Consider the following 16,782-nt stretch of genomic DNA (forward strand, 5'->3'; position numbering starts at 1 on the left):
ATCAAGGAAAATTTTTTCTCACCAGGAGGAAAGCGAAGAAGCTTCCTGGTTTCGGAGATTGTTCCAGAGCATTCGTCGACAAAAAACATTGAGGATTCCTCTGCTCTCTGCTTCTTCTTCTTGAGGTTCAATCAAAGTTCTCAATCTGTCAGCCGAGATCTCCTGTTATTGTTTTTTGTAGATACCAGGAGGGGACCACCACTATCACCGCTGCAAATCCTGGTCACCGCGAAATCTTAGTCACCGGGAGGTGACCGCTGCCATTACCGCTGCAAGTCCGACGGTGGCTCTATCCATTGCCATTACCGCTGCAACTCCGGCAGTGGATCTATCCAGAACTATCAACCTCACCGCGAACCCCGGGTGGTTGGCTACTATTACTGTCGTCACAAGACCGACAGGTGCTCTGCTGCAATCTCGCCACCCCATCGTGGTCGACGGTGCTACTACCGCTACAACCCGCTGATAATCATGTCTGATTCAGAAACCTCAGATCCGTTTGGAGAACAACAGCCTAATCCTACTCTCACTGAATTGACCACCAGAATGACTGAACTCCTGCACAGACCGATCTCAACTACAGAAACCTCTGCTGCTCAGATCGGTATCAAGTTGGATGGCACCAACTATGCCCTTTGGTCCCAAGTTGTTGAGATGTATATATCTGGCAGAGACAAACTGGGATATATTAATGGAGAACTTCCTCAGCCTCCACAAACTGACCCAACCTTTTGAAGGTGGCGCACCGACAACGCTATTGTCAAAGGTTGGTTAATTAACTCCATGGACGTATCCTTGATTGGTAACTTTATTCGTTTCCCTACAGCAAAGATGGTGTGGGATTCTGTGGCTACCACGTACTCTGATGGCAGTGATACCTCGCAAGTATACGATCTCCGGCGCCGTGTGACCCGCTTGCGCCAGTCTGGAGGGTCTCTTGAAAAGTACTATAATGATCTCCAAGGATTGTGGAGAGAAATTGATTTTCGTCGTCCGAATCCGATGGAGTGTGTGGTAGATATTCAACGGTACAATACTCTCCTTCAAGAGGAGAGAGTGTATATCTTCTTGGATGGTCTTGATGACAGACTAGACAAGATTCGGGCAGATGTACTCCAAATGCACCCGTTTCCCACTATTGAACAGGCTTACGCACATGTTCGAAGAGAAGCTATCTGACAGAGGGTCATGATAACCGGCAACCATATTGAAACTCCAAGAGCAGTATTGACCTCTAAAGGTGTTAAGACTGGGCAACCTATGCCTTCTTCAACGAGCTCTCTGCCTGCAAGTAGCGAAAAATCAGGTAAAACCTCTAAATCTCGAGCATCTTCTGGTGGTACTAAATGCTCTCATTGTGGCAACTCAAAGCATACCCGGGAGAACTGCTTCAAGCTACATGGCTATCCCGACTGGTGGCATGAACTCCAAGCTCGGAAACGTCAAGACAAGGCTGAAACAAGTGGTAAGGCTACAACAGTTACAACAGAATCTCAACCCTCATTCGCACCACAGGGAGAAGTTCACCTCTCGGATTCAGGTAACAATCTTCCCAACAAGACCATTGACAACAAGGCATGGATACTTGACTCAGTAGCCACTGACCACATGACCTATGATGCTACTGATTTTTCAAAGACTTCACCACCAAGACGAACTACAATTGCTAATGCCAATGGGGCAATCTCTCAAGTCACAAGAGCAGGCACTGTGACCTTGTCACCTGCTATATCCTTGAAAAACACCTTGCTTGTTCCCTCGCTCTCCCACAAATTACTATCTGTTAGTCAAATCTCCTCTGATCTGAATTGTGTTGTGCTCATTTATCCCACTTTCTGTCTTCTTCAGGATATTCTCACCAAGGAGATAATTGGGCGTGGTACTAGGCAAGGGGGGCTCTACTACATGGATGATCTTAGCACGGGTCAAGCGCATCATACACATCATCAAGGGAATGCCAAGGAACAACAGATTTGGATTTGGCATTGCCGGTTAGGACATCCATCATTCAGTTATATGAGACATTTATTTTCGGAGTTATTTTCAGATATACAGCCGCATGTTTTTCAATGTAACACTTGCATCCTAGCTAAGAGTCATAGAACAATCTATCCCTTAAGTATGAATAAAAGTACAGTTTCATTTGCTTTGATTCACTCGGACGTGTGGGGGCCATCCCCGGTGAATACAGTCTCTGGATTCCGATGGTTTGTAATCTTTGTTGATGATTGCACTCGCATGACATGGTTATATCTACTTAAACATAAAGATGAAGTGCTGACTGTCTTTCAATCCTTCCATATAATGGTGAAGACTCAATTCAAATCACAGATTCAGGTACTCCAGTCTGATAACGGCGGGGAATACATGAATCAACAGTTCCAAGATTTTTTTCGGGTCCATGGATTACTTCATGAGACTTCATGCCCCCAAACTCCACAGCAGAATGGCATTGCAGAAAGGAAGAACCGGCACATACTCGAAACTGCCCGTGCCTTGTTACTTGGAGCACATGTACCTAACCGACATTGGGTTGATGCTGTTGCTACCGCCGTGCACCTCCTTAACCGAATGCCCTCATGGGTCCTGCAGTTTAAAACACCATTACAAGCTCTTTCATCTCATGTCTCATTGCCTTCTGTTTTGATGATTCCACCTCGAGTTTTTGGTTGTGTGGCGTTCGTGCATCTACATCCAAATCAACGTACAAAACTGGATCCATGGGCAGCTCGATGTGTATTCTTGGGGTATGCGCTACACCAGAAAGGGTACCGATGTTATGACCCAGTCACCCACCGCACCTATGTTACCATGGATGTCACCTTTCTGGAATCTGAAACCTTCTACTCTCGACCTACAACCAATTCTTCTCTTCAGGGGGAGAGTCAGAGTGAAGAACAGAACTGGTTTTTACCCGACTGGCCGAATACGAGTGCTTCAACAGAAATGGTGGACCATGAAGCAACCAATAAGGCACCTACAGAGACTACACTAGAAGTATCTACAAAAACCTCAATGTCGGCATCACCTCTGCCAACAGAAGAAGTAGAGACCCCAACCTCGCCAGTACCGGAAAGCTCACCTCCTGAGGATATCCCGGAAGCACGTGAAAGCATCCCTGAGGTAACCTCCCCTACCACTCCTTCAAGCTCTAACGATACTTTGGTTGGCTACACCTTGCCTTTCAGGCATAATCGTGGCAAACCGCCAAACAGATATTCTCCAGATGTTGAGGATAGGAGGACAAAGTATCCAATTGCCAACTATGTATCAACGAAGAGACTCACCAAACCTCTAAAATCATTTGTGCAAGAATTGTCATCTAATCATATTCCCACCAGTATCCAAGAAGCTTTGACAAACCCAAAATGGACTGAAGCCATACAAGAAGAGATGGAGGCACTACTGAAGAACAAGACATGGACTCTAGTCACCCTGCCTGAAGGGAAAAGACCAGTAGGGTGTAAATGGGTATTTTCCGTCAAATACAATGCAGACGGGGCAGTCGAGAGATACAAAGCAAGGCTGGTCGCAAAAGGATATACCCAGACACAGGGCATAGATTATCAAGAGACTTTCTCCCCAGTAGCCAAGCTGAATACGATCAGAGTCTTATTATCTCTTGCCGCAAATCTTGATTGGCCACTACACCAGTTCGATGTGAATAACGCCTTCCTCCATGGTGATCTTGAAGATGAGGTATACATGGACATCCCACCTGGTTATACAGCGAACTCCAAGAACCAAATTCTTTGTAAGCTATAACGAGCACTATATGGACTAAAGCAATCTCCACGGGCATGGTTTGGGAGGTTCAGTCTTGCGATGAAAAAATATGGCTTCCAGCAAAGCAATTCAGATCATACACTATTCTTAAAGCACCAACGAGGAAAGGTGACAGCCCTAATAATATACGTGGATGACATGATTATCACAGGGAATGATTCGGGAGAAATAGCAACACTGCAGAAGCAATTGGCATCCGAGTTCGAGATGAAGAACTTAGGTGAGCTAAAGTACTTTCTAGGGATTGAAGTTGCTAGATCAAAAGAAGGCATATTTCTATCCCAACGGAAGTACACCTTGGACTTACTCTCCGAAGTAGGACAGTTGGAGTGCAAACCAGCAGACACGCCTATCGTTCAGAACCATAGACTTGGAGAGTTCCCAGACCAAGTACCTACCAATAAGGAGAGATACCAAAGGCTGGTGGGTAAACTCATTTACCTTTCCCATACTCGCCCATACGTCGCCTACGCCGTCAGCGTAGTGAGTCAGTTCATGCACTACCCAAGCGAAGATCACATGAATGCTGTAATGCGGATTCTTCGATACTTGAAGTCCTCACCCGGAAAAGGACTCATGTTCTCAAAAAACGATCATCTGAAGATAGAAGGGTACACAGATGCAGACTGGGCCAGAAATGTCTCAGATAGAAAATCCCCCTCGGGGTACTTTACATTCGTCGGAGGAAATCTGGTTACATGGAGGAGTAAGAAACAGAAGGTCGTGGCCCTATCAAGTGCTGAAGCTGAGTTTCGAGGAATGGCTAAAGGGCTGTGCGAGCTACTCTGGCTGAGAAGACTGATGACTGAAATTGGTTTTCCCCCAACCTCTGCAATGGACCAATTCTGCGACAACAAGGCTGCCATTGAATCTCTCAGAATCCAGTCCAACACGATCGAACAAAGCATGTGGAGGTGGACCGACATTTCATCAAACAAAATATCGAAGACAAAACCATTCGATTTCCCTTTGTCAAATCTGAAGACCAACTAGCAGATATACTTACAAAGGCTGTATCCAGTAAAAACTTCTACAACTCACTTGGCAAGTTGGGCGTCCAAGATCTGTACGCACCAACGTGAGGGAGAGTATTGGCGTGAGCTGTAAAACTAGGGGATATCCCTTGAATTCAAGGATAATTCTCAGCTTAAGTTGTATGTAACTAGGAGAGGTAGAACCAGAATCTATGTATAATTAGGAGATACTTGTATATATATTTCTGAACCCCTGCAAAGGAAGAATAATAAGAAGAAGAGAGGAATAGTTTCTCATTCTACTCGACTTATCAGATCCGGGCTAAGAGAAAACTGACGACCATCGAGTGCATAACAATATACGCAATAAGTATAATACACGTCTCCATTCATTTCTATCACTTGGAAACCGATGCCTATTTCTTTCTTCGATTATCTTTTCTTTGTTAAGGCTGCAAATAAGTCGTCGGATCAAATCAAATTCTGTATATTACGAACAAAAACAAAATAAATTGAAAATTAATTTATAAGAATTAAGAAAGTTGAATCTCATACAAAATTACAATATTAAGACCAATTTCACCAATAAATGTAATATAAATTTAAATAAAATCGAATAAAATAATGTCATATCTGAATCCAATAAAGAAATATATACGTTTGCAATCCTACGTACTTCAATCCTCAAGCATGAAATGAGACATAAATAAAAGGTTAAAGTAATAAGGCAAAACTTCCTCTCAAAGTTTTCAGTAACTACTCAGGAAAGATTACTTTACAGCGTAATCAACATCTACTGCCTGCAATGAAGCAATCAACTTCCTCTCGTGGTTTGTGCAAATGAGAAGCCATGATTCATGAATCTGGCCCGCCGTAAAACATACTCAAGTCATTCTTGAGCTCTAGCTTTATTTCAGCAGCATTCAAAATCCTGAATAATCAAAAACCATTGATCAATTTTTCTTAGGGGTATTATATATTCAAACTGCTAGACCTTGTCTGATTATAGATCGGCTTCAGTGTTTACAAAACTGTGTTAACACCGTTTTAATAGTCTTTTATACAATGTTTTAAAAATCGATTCAGAGGTTGAATTAATTTTGTCTTTGAGTCGTGGGTCACCTGTTCAATTGGTCGATAGAATAGTATATATGTTTAAGTATATATGTGTTTAATAGTTCAAACCATATCACATCAGCGTATATATCTATTAAGTATATATGTGTGTATGTGTATATAAATATATATTTTAGATATGTTTATATATTATTTTATATTTTTTAATTCAGTTTTAAATTTTTATTTATAAAACATATTAAAATTTGCAATTTTATGTCAAAAAATGGGTTTTTTCGCAAAAATAGAAGGGTACAGTACCTTAGGATGCATAGATCTCGAAAAGTTACTCAAAATAAGAAAAAAAAAATCATTCCAATCGAATATCGGAATGCTGTTATGGCCTCCGAAAGTTTTATATGCATTGAGTGTGTAACCCACGACCCAATCATAAGATTGAATGGATCAATAGTCGAACCGGTCAGATTGAATGGTTCTTGACCAAATCAATAGTTTTTGACTGCCTGGTGAGTCTTGACTGAATCAGATCTGAAATCCTGGTAAGGTGACAATTCAAACGGTTTGACCGACTGAATTAATGATGGGTTAAAAACATTACTTTTACAGTCGTACATTGGAAATATATTCATATGTTAGGATTTGTATCCACAATCGTTGGATTTTTCTTTTATAATTTGCAAACATTGGATTCAACCACAAATAAATTTAATTCAAGAACCATTAGGACCGGGGTCCAATTTGTACAATTTGGATTAACTGATGTAGCGGGCTGGGAAACCAATGAAAATGTGCAAGTGTCTAACGTCCCCAATTTTCATTCGTTGGGTAATGGGTTGGGTCCCGATCCCCTTTCTCATTATCTGGATTTAGCGGGTAACGACTAACGAGGTAAGCATTAGGCTGAGCTTGTCCAGGCCCAGACAATCTCCGATCCTGTCCAACTGTCCATGAAATATTACACTGACGATGGAAGTTGAACCCAATCAATGATAAAACCCACCAAGTGACAAAATTAGATAGCTCTTTTCATGACTCCTACCTTGTTTGTATGATGAGAAAATCCAAAATAAAAAACAATTGTATATCTTGATCCTCTATAAAAAATAGATTATATGATAACTTTGGATCTATGTTTCTAAGAAAACAACTTTGGGTCTACTTTTAGGCCCAGATCCAGCCTTAGTTTTTAATGGTCCATATCGAGAACAAGGCATGGCCAATTTTGGGCTGGGCCTTGTGTCTTACCTGTAACTAAAGTTTGCTACCGATGACCCACATCTCTACCTATGAGACACAACGGGATCTGCTACTCACACATGGGAGCCTCACATGCATATCCACCGTGCATTGAGAACATCTCCTGTGAATAATAACTTATAAGTACGAGAGATGTTCTCAATGCATAGTAGAATGTATGTGTGAGGTTGGTGTGAGGTGCTTGTGTGAGGTCTATTTTCCCATAGGGATGGCAATTTTCCCCATTTCCCCAATCTCCGTGTGGATCTTCCCCAAATAGTGTGGGGATAGGGATGATTTTCCCCCCACAAGGATGGAGATGGAGAAATTTTCATCCCCGCGGGGACCTCGATCCCCGCCTCGTTGGATCCCCACTAATATATTTGTATATATGTATATATGTATATATATACACATACATCCATATATTAATATTTTTAAAAATATAGTTGAATATGTTTGAGTCTTTTCTAATAGGATTGTAAATTTTAATTATTTTACTTTTATTTTTTAAATAAAATAAAAAACAAAAACAAAATGGTTAACATTATAAAAAAATCACAGGGAATGGGGATCCCCGTGGGGATGGGGACGGAGATAACCTTGTCCCCGTTAACAGGGACGAGGATAGGGAGAGGCTCCTCGTCCTCGTCCCGCCCTGTTGTCATTCCTAGTCTCCCATGAGACATTACAACTGTGCATTGGGAATATCTTCCTTGTCATTTATGGAAAAATGATTCCAATCCACGGTGGTGGTGCACTGTGGGTAGGGATTTGGGAACAACTTGTGGGTAGCAGATCCCAAGTGGTTTGTAAGACCTCGAAATCTCCTGGAAGCAAAAACTCTACCCACACCAAATCAAAACACACATTCAAATTATCTTCTCCTATATATATATAATAAAATTGGACTGTCCATGTTAGCATGTTTCTCCTTTGAGAGAAGCTATTTATCTATTTTCTCAATTTTTTGTATTTTTTATTTTATTTTGTTTTAAAATATAAAAAGTAATTATTATCCATTTTGACTATATTAATAAAGTTGTACACTATTATAATGAGAGAAGAGAGACCTTTGGATTTTCCAAAGCCTCTTATTTTAATGCATGTTAATATCACATTTAAAAAAGACATTTAAGAGAGAGAGTGCATGGGAATAGTAATACAAAATAATAAAGTAAAATATTAATAAATCAAATAATATAAGTAGGTTGAGGTTAAACAATCAAATATAAAATATAAATAAAAACATTATTTTAAAAAATTATTAATTTAAAAATACACTAAACTTTCACATAAAACTAATAAACATTAACAAAACTTAGTTTCAATTCCATTTAATAAGCACTAATAAAAATAATAAATGTAAATACAAAAAATATTAATTGATAGTTTAATAATATTATGTTTTAAACATGGGTTTGATATATTGCAAATAGAACCCACGTTCTAATATTGTATTTTGTTTTGTTTATTCTTTTTATTTTATTAGATAACTTTGTATTGATATATTTTTAATTAATTAATTAATTAATTAATATTATTAAAAATAATAATTTTTATGAGTTGAAACCTTTACTATGTATAGTGCCTATACTACACAAGAAACTTATAAATTTTAATGAAAATTTAAAATGTAGAACCCATTTTATCACTCAGACAAAGAAGACAAGTTAAATGGGTCTATATTAACCCATTTTTGAAAATATATAATAAATATATAAATAATAATAATAATTTGAAACATAATAACTATAGTTAATAAAAATATTAAAAGTTAATAAATTAATAAAGATTAGTAGTTCATAAATTAAAAAACTAAAAGACAATTTAATTCTATTTGAATATAATTAATATTAATAAGATAATTAAAATTAATAATGTCATAAGACTCCTACTTAGGGATGATCATTTATAACTTATCCCAACCTTGGGCTCAAGTAAATAATGCGGGTAGTAGGGTTGTAAAATTAATAAAAATTAAGAAATTGTATTTTAGTTTATAACTTAGCCTAACCTGATTAGGTCTATAAATTTTCATGCTTAAGCAACTTTTTTTTTCTTTTGGAGTTAGGTCTACCACAAAGTATGCACCAAGCTCACACATAATGTGGGTAGTAGGGCTCTAAACAGATCAGATTTAAATCAAATCCAGCTACACCCACATCAACATCAAATTATGAAATTTCTAGATTTGCATCCACATCTGATTATTATTATGTTGGATTTTGCATATATTTAATTTCTATGTGTATACAATAATTATACTACATATACAAAATAATATTTTTTTATTAGGCATGGATTTTAATCAAATTGGAAGGGGTTAAATCCACATCCAATCAAATTATTAACCAAATGTAAGTTCTAACATCCAAATCTAGGATAATTAGGTTCAAAGTCTAATTAAGTATCGAACTTTCAAAGTCCAAAGATCACGCTAGCAGATAGGGCCTAAGCTAAACAACCCTAAATAAGCTCAAACAATTTCTATATTAATATATATAGAAATGTAAAGAATATATTTTTTTTTTAATTTGTCAAAAAAATACATAGTTTTATAATTAACATGGGCAAGCCTATAGGATCAGACAAACAATTTCTATATTAAGATAGGGCCTAAGCTAAACAACCCTAAATAAGCTCAAACAATTTTTATATAAATATATATAGAAATGTAAAGAATATTTTTTTTTTAATTTGTCAAAAAAATCATAGTTTTATAATTAACATGGGCAAGCCTATAGGATCAGACAAATATTATTACACCTAAGGTGTGGGCTGCACTAGGCTAGGAAACATTAAAAATAAAAGGGTAAAATACAAAAACCTCCCCTGAAATTTCTGACAATCATAAAAACCTCCCCTATAATTTCATTTTAACAAAAACCACCCCTTTATTTTTTAAAAATTTGAAAGATACCTCCCTTCCATCAATGACCAAGATGGAAAACGTGTATAATTACATTTTTACCCTTGGGCGTCATCATATCTATTTGCAAAATTCTGTATTTGCCCTTAATAACCCTACCCATTACACGACGATATTGCTCGATATATTCCACCATTCATTTTTCTGGCGACTGTACTTCACTAGAGACAATCGTTTATCACCGCTCTTCAATGGAGACTATTATTCTATTCATTCTTTGAGAAACCAAACCATTTTCACTCTTTGAGAATCCAAAACTTTCTTCACCGAAGATTATCACTGTTCTTCATCGGAGACTATTTTGTTGTTCATTCTTTGAGAATAAAGACGGTTCTTCACTGAAGACTTCCGTTCTTTCTTTGTTCTTCATGGAAGACTATTGTGCTTTATACAACCACACTGATACCACCGTTTTGGGAATAGGCGGGTAAGGACGAATACCCAATACCGCGTGCTCTCCCAACAGTAATGACTCTGGATGAGAGAGAGAGAGAGATGTGGGCACCAGAAAGATGGGAAAAAAACTAAGTGCCCCTTCGCTTCCTAGCTGCAAAACTAGTATTAGATTCGGAGCTTTTGGGCCCACTGTCTAACCACACCAACAGCTTTGGCTTTGGTTTGGACCTGCATTTTACCATCTTAATTAATTTATTCCCAACAATGCCCATGCCCTTACCGATAATTTGCAATGCATCTCTTGCTATAGGTCAACTATTTCACACAACTCCAAGGGTTTTTGTTTATTCTTCTCACCTTATAAGGAATTGGTTTATCCATTCACTGACGTTGTTCTAAAAGAGATCATTGGATTTTTCTTTTCAGTCGGCGACAATTATTTTTTGAGTGGTAATGGACGTAATGTCACGGTGAACCACATCTTCCTTGAATCCAAATGCTCCATTATCCGTTCCATGGGCTTATCAGACGATGAAAGATTTTTCCTACCAATGGTGGGAGTTGGTCTAGACTTCTCCTTGGTTTCGTGATTACTGGCTCCTAGAGTGCTTCCAAGAGCCTTCCCTACATTGGTACCACTGAAGACCTCCTTGATTTTTGCTCAGTATGCACTCTTCGTTCCCAACATGGCTTCAATGAACTAGCGCCTTTCTCTATCATTAGACTCTGGTGCGGATTTCGACAACAACACTGGGGGAGTAGACGAACTTCGGCATAATGATCTCTCCGACACCATCTTCAAATCATATCTACAAATCACTGGCCAATCATCACCTGATCTCTCCAAGAACCAAACGTTCCTCACCTCATCCCGATGCATATGCCTTGAGAGAATCCAAACCTTTGATCCTACCTGGTCCTGCATCAATGGCAGTTTTGTTGTCTTCGACCTCCTTTGTATCCAAAGTTGGGCTCACCAAACGTCCAATCTCGTCGTTGAACGCTGTCTCTCACTTCTTCTGGGAACTCTTACCTTTACCCCACTCTCTAGTCTCTACAACTATTCTCAATCCTCAAACTGAAACTCTCTGCAACTATCCTCAATCATCAAATCGGATAGTTGTAGAGAACCAACCTAACCGAAATTCTTGGTTCGTTCTTCCTAAATTCATTCCCGTAAGTTGCTCCTCTTCGAAGTATAAAATGTTGATAGGGGTATTTTAGTGAAAATCAAATACACATTAATTCGTAAAGGGTAAAATAGGTATGTTGAAAAAAATAGTCATCAATTTAATGTTTTCCCGTCTTAATCATTAACAGAAGGGAAGTATCTGTCAATTTTTTTTCAAAAATAAAGGGAAGGTTTTTGTTAAAATGAAACTATAGGGGAGATTTTTATGATTGTTAGAAACTTCAGGGGAGGTTTTTGTATTTTACCCTAAACTACTAATGCACTATCAAAATTTAGCTCGAGAGTTTTAATTTTTTAGTTCATTAGGCTATACAATGGGGCTAGCCCAACCTTAGAGGTGTAAATTGGGTCATACCGTTTACAGCCCGACACGATGGTTAATGGGTCGTGTCGGGGCATGACACGATTGTATGGGTTGTGCCAAGCTTGGGATTTCAAGTCCATGGGCCAGGCCGGCATGGCACGATGGTCTGAGCCATGCCGCTTGTGGCCCGTGGGCTAGCACGGCATGGCCCGCGGCACACCCCATATATATATTTATATAAATAATATATATAATATATTATATATTATAATTACATAATAATATATAATATATATATATAATATTATATATTATAATTACATAATAATATATAATATATTAATAAAATAAACAATTGTATATATCAAAATTCATATAAAATAAAAATTTTAAGATTTTTTTCAACTTTTTTTAAATAAACCTTTCATAGTCCACGACTCACCCTGGCCCAAGGCTTGACCCATGGACCAGCCTGGCCCATGGAACACACGGGCCCACGTGGGCTCAGGCCGTGGGCCATGTCGGGCCAACCCCCAAACTATCCCAGGGGAGGGAGGCATGACACAACCAACACTTTGCACGGGTTACAAGCGGATCGTGCCATGCCAGCCCAATACGGCCCGTTTTATATCTCTTCCCATCCTTCATAGCTACTTTAGCTTCAATATTATTTAAAAATAGTTAAAAAAATCCAAAGAATAATGCATGCATGGGTTGCACTTGGTTTGGTTCAGTCCAATTACGAAAGTTATGATGCATGTAACTTAGGTGAGTTAGGTCAAGATGAGGATCAATCCAAGTCTAATCCAAAGTCTTAAACATTAAGTTTGGACTTAGATTAATTTAATTATGACTAAAAAAGTTAATTATAGATTAATTTAATTATAACTATAGCCTAATTTTATATGTTTGCTGATATTTAGGTATTTTAAATATTTAAGTGATATTTACAAAAAAAATTGAAACATTTAATCATTAATAAAGTAAAATAAATAAAATAGAACACTACCAAATAATATGGAAAAATAATTATTTTATTAAATAATTAGCAATGACTTATTTTTTTTGTTAAAAATATTAACAAAATTAATTCAAATTATTAAATTAATAAAACATTTTTGTAACAAATTATTAGAATAAAGATATAATTATTTTAAACAACATTGCATTTTTTATTAGTTATAAGTTTTGATTATTCTTTGATAAATCCCATGCATCGCACGGATCCCCGATAGTTCATTTATAAATAACAATTGGATGCCCATGCTTGAACAGTGTTGTGCAGAGGTTTACGCGTTCGCGGTTTGTAAACCACTTGGGTATGGTCCGGTTCATGGTAGACTAACTTCACTAATCTAAAAGCTCTTAGTAGCCAATAGGATAATCTAAATTCCAATTTACTGAAAAAAGTTGCAAAACAAAGAATTAAATGAGGAAAAATAATCTCTACAACATACAAATATATCAAACCCCAAAATTAAAAGTTAAACAAGCAAACCAAAACCTAAAGCTTCAACCGCCCAGCTAGTCAAATTAACTGTAATAGTACAGTTCATTTATGTGATTTTATGTTTTCTTCATTATCTTCATCAAGTGCACCTTACTACCCAACTAGGCATAACTGTTCAATGACAACATCCCAGAATTGATGTCACCGTTGAACCGTGTAAAATTCTGGAGGAGAAGAAAACTAGAAGATATAGAAGATTTTCTTGTATTACTTCTGCTTTCTGTACAAGATACAAGATAACTATTTATACAAGAAGTAAACTCTAGCTCAACTAATCTAACAAACTAACCAACTTGTACAACAACTTAACAGCTGTACTAACAGACTAACTAACCATAGCTAACTGACTAACTACTATATATAATCTGTACATCCCCCCCCCCTCAAGTTGGAGCTTGGGATTGGTGAAAATCAACCAAGCCCAACTTGGAAACAATGGAATGGAACTGAGAGCCAGCAAGACTTTTAGTAAACACATCTGCAAGCTGTAACTTTGTAGAGATGTATTTAGGAAGAACGAAGCCAGCTTTATACTTGTCACGCACCAAGTGGCAATCAATTTCCAAGTGCTTAGTATGTTCATGGAAGACCGGATTAGCAGTAATATGCAACGCTGCTAAATTATCACACCAGAGAGGAATTGGCAAAGGAAAACTGATTCGAAATTCCTGTAGTATGTAACTGATCCACTGCAGCTCACAAACAGTAGTAGCAAGGTTGCGATATTCCGCTTTTGTTGAAGATCTGCTGACTGGATTGTTTCTTGGTTTTTCAAGAAATCAATGAAGAACCCATAGATATATAGTAGTTAGTGAGTAATCGACGAGTCTCCTTACAAGCCGCCTAGTCTGCATCATAGTAGGCTTCAAGAGAGAAATCGTTTGTAAATGGAAAGAACAAACCTCTTGAAGGGGTTCCCTTGAAGTATTTGAGAACGTGAAGAGCTGCCTCCCAATGAGCCTTGGTAGGAGACTGAACATATTGGCTAAGCTGTTGAACAACATGCGTAATATCATGTCTAGTTAAATTGAGATAGAATAACTTGCCAACAAGCCTTCGATATTTCTCTGGTTCATCCAATGGAACACTAGCAGTAGAAAAATATTGCCCCTTTGGCAATGGTGTAACAGTAGGTTTTACTCCAAGAAGACCAGCATCTTGCAAAATGTCTAACACGTACTTCCTTTGGTTAACATAAGTGCCACCTGACCCTCTTGCAATCTCAAGGCCCAGAAAATACTTAGCAAACCCCATATCCTTGATAGTAAAAGTGTCATGTAGAAACTGTTTAACCTTTTGAATTTCACTTTCATGAGTGCCAGTGACAAGGATATAGTGGACACATTGGCAAGAAAAGACATGTAGAAACTGTTTAACCTTTTGAATTTCACTTTCATGAGTGCCAGTGACATGTAGAAACAGCTTTTTTGTCATAGCCTCAACCCCACTTTTCATTTTTGCTTGCATGATAATATGAACTAGGTTCAGGAATAGTGGACACATTGGCAAGAAAAGACATGTAAGTGTTAGTGAAAAGAGGTGATTTATGGTAGGGAAATGTTGGTGGTGTATAGGCTGTAGAACCTGGTGATGTAGCTGTATTTGAAGTTGTAATAGCAGTGGGCAAGTCAACAGGAACAGTCACATTAGAAACAAAGTCATTCATCCATGCTGGTTTAAATTTTTGTCTAGTGCTATGTCTTAAAGTAGGAACGGGAATATCTGAATGATGTGTGTCAGATGAAGATTGAATGGGGTCCAAAGACTGTATAGGATCTGAAATGATATCAGTATGGAAAGATTCAATAGCAATAGAAGGAGAAATAGTAGGAATACGATGAGTAGCAGGATCAATATTCTGGTTTAAAGGAGTTGTTGGCAAATGATTTGAATCGAAGACAATAGGATCATGAAAAGGAATAGGTAATGATACTTCACTGCTATCATTAGTAACATTTGCAAAAGGAAAGACATTTTCATGAAAAACCACATCCTGAGAAGTATAAAATTGATGAGAGTCTAAACCATAAACTCTATATGCCTTTTGACCTGTGACAAATCCTACAAAAACACACCTATATGCCATGGCTTCAAATTTATCCTTGTGTGGCCTAGTGTTAGTTGCATAGCATAAGCAATCAAAACACTTAAGTAGACTATAATCTAGTCTTTTGTTATGTAACACTTCATAAGGGGTGTTTATGCTTCCTCTCAACAATGCCATTTTGTTGAGGAGTATAAACACAACTCTTTTGATGCATAATTCCTAACTGAGACAAGAAAGTTTGACATTCATTGCTAGTAAACTCAGAACAATTATCCGTCCTAATGCATTTAACTTGTTTCTGAAATTGATTTTTCACCATTTGAAAGAAAATTTTCAATGTTTGTAATGTCTGATGTTTATGTGCAAGTAAAAATGCCCAAGTAGCTCTGCTACAATCGTCTACCACAGTAAGCATGTAATGTGCTCCTGTAATAGAAGATCAAAAATAGAATCTGCCCTAGTATTGCTAAGTGGAAAAGACAACCTATGTTGTTTTGATTTGTGACAAACATCACATGGTGAAAGCAGTGTTGTATCAATACCATTTAAAAAGGTAATATGTTGTAATGATTTCAATGAGGCATGACCAAGCCTGTTATGCCACAAAAGTTCAAAATCTTTATTCAAATTATTAGTAGCAGTACAAGAAAGATTGACTGAGTTAGAAAAAGATTTGACTAAGTCAATCTGATTATCACAAGAGACAAAAAATGTAGTATCATGGAATGAAGATTTGTCCAAAATGTACAGATTCCCAACCACTTTACCAACTGCTAGAACAACTTCAATCTAAGGGTCCTGCAGAATACATATGTCAGGAAGAAATACAAATTTAATTTGTGCAGTCTTGGAAAGTTTTCTTACTGAAAGAAGGTTAAATTTGAAACTAGGGACATAAAGTGCATCGGTCAAGGTCAGTTTAGGGCTGAGATGCACATCACCTATTTGATGAACAAGTTTAACAGATCCGTCAGGTAGGAAAACTGGAGTAATTTGTGATATTGGTTTTGGTTTATGAAGTAGTTTGGGGTTAATGCACATGTGGTTTGATGCACCCGTGTCCACTATCCATGTTCCACAATCCCAATTATCAAATGAATGTAAAGCAAAATGGAAAGCAGTACTAGAGTTTTTACCAGCAAAATCCTCAATATGTGCGAAATTAACATGATTGCCTTCAAAAGCAGCATTTCCCCTCATCATCTTCAACAATTCCTACTGAATCATCTCTGACAAAGACACTTGTTGATCAGTCGTTTTGCCAGCAACACGATCCATGTTAACATCCAAAGGATTATCAGCCATATTTGCCACATTTCTTCCTCTTG

This window comes from Nelumbo lutea, chromosome 2 (assembly GCF_056320005.1).
Source record: "Nelumbo lutea isolate HS-2025 chromosome 2, American lotus-T2T, whole genome shotgun sequence".
In the NCBI taxonomy this organism is placed as follows: domain Eukaryota; kingdom Viridiplantae; phylum Streptophyta; class Magnoliopsida; order Proteales; family Nelumbonaceae; genus Nelumbo; species Nelumbo lutea.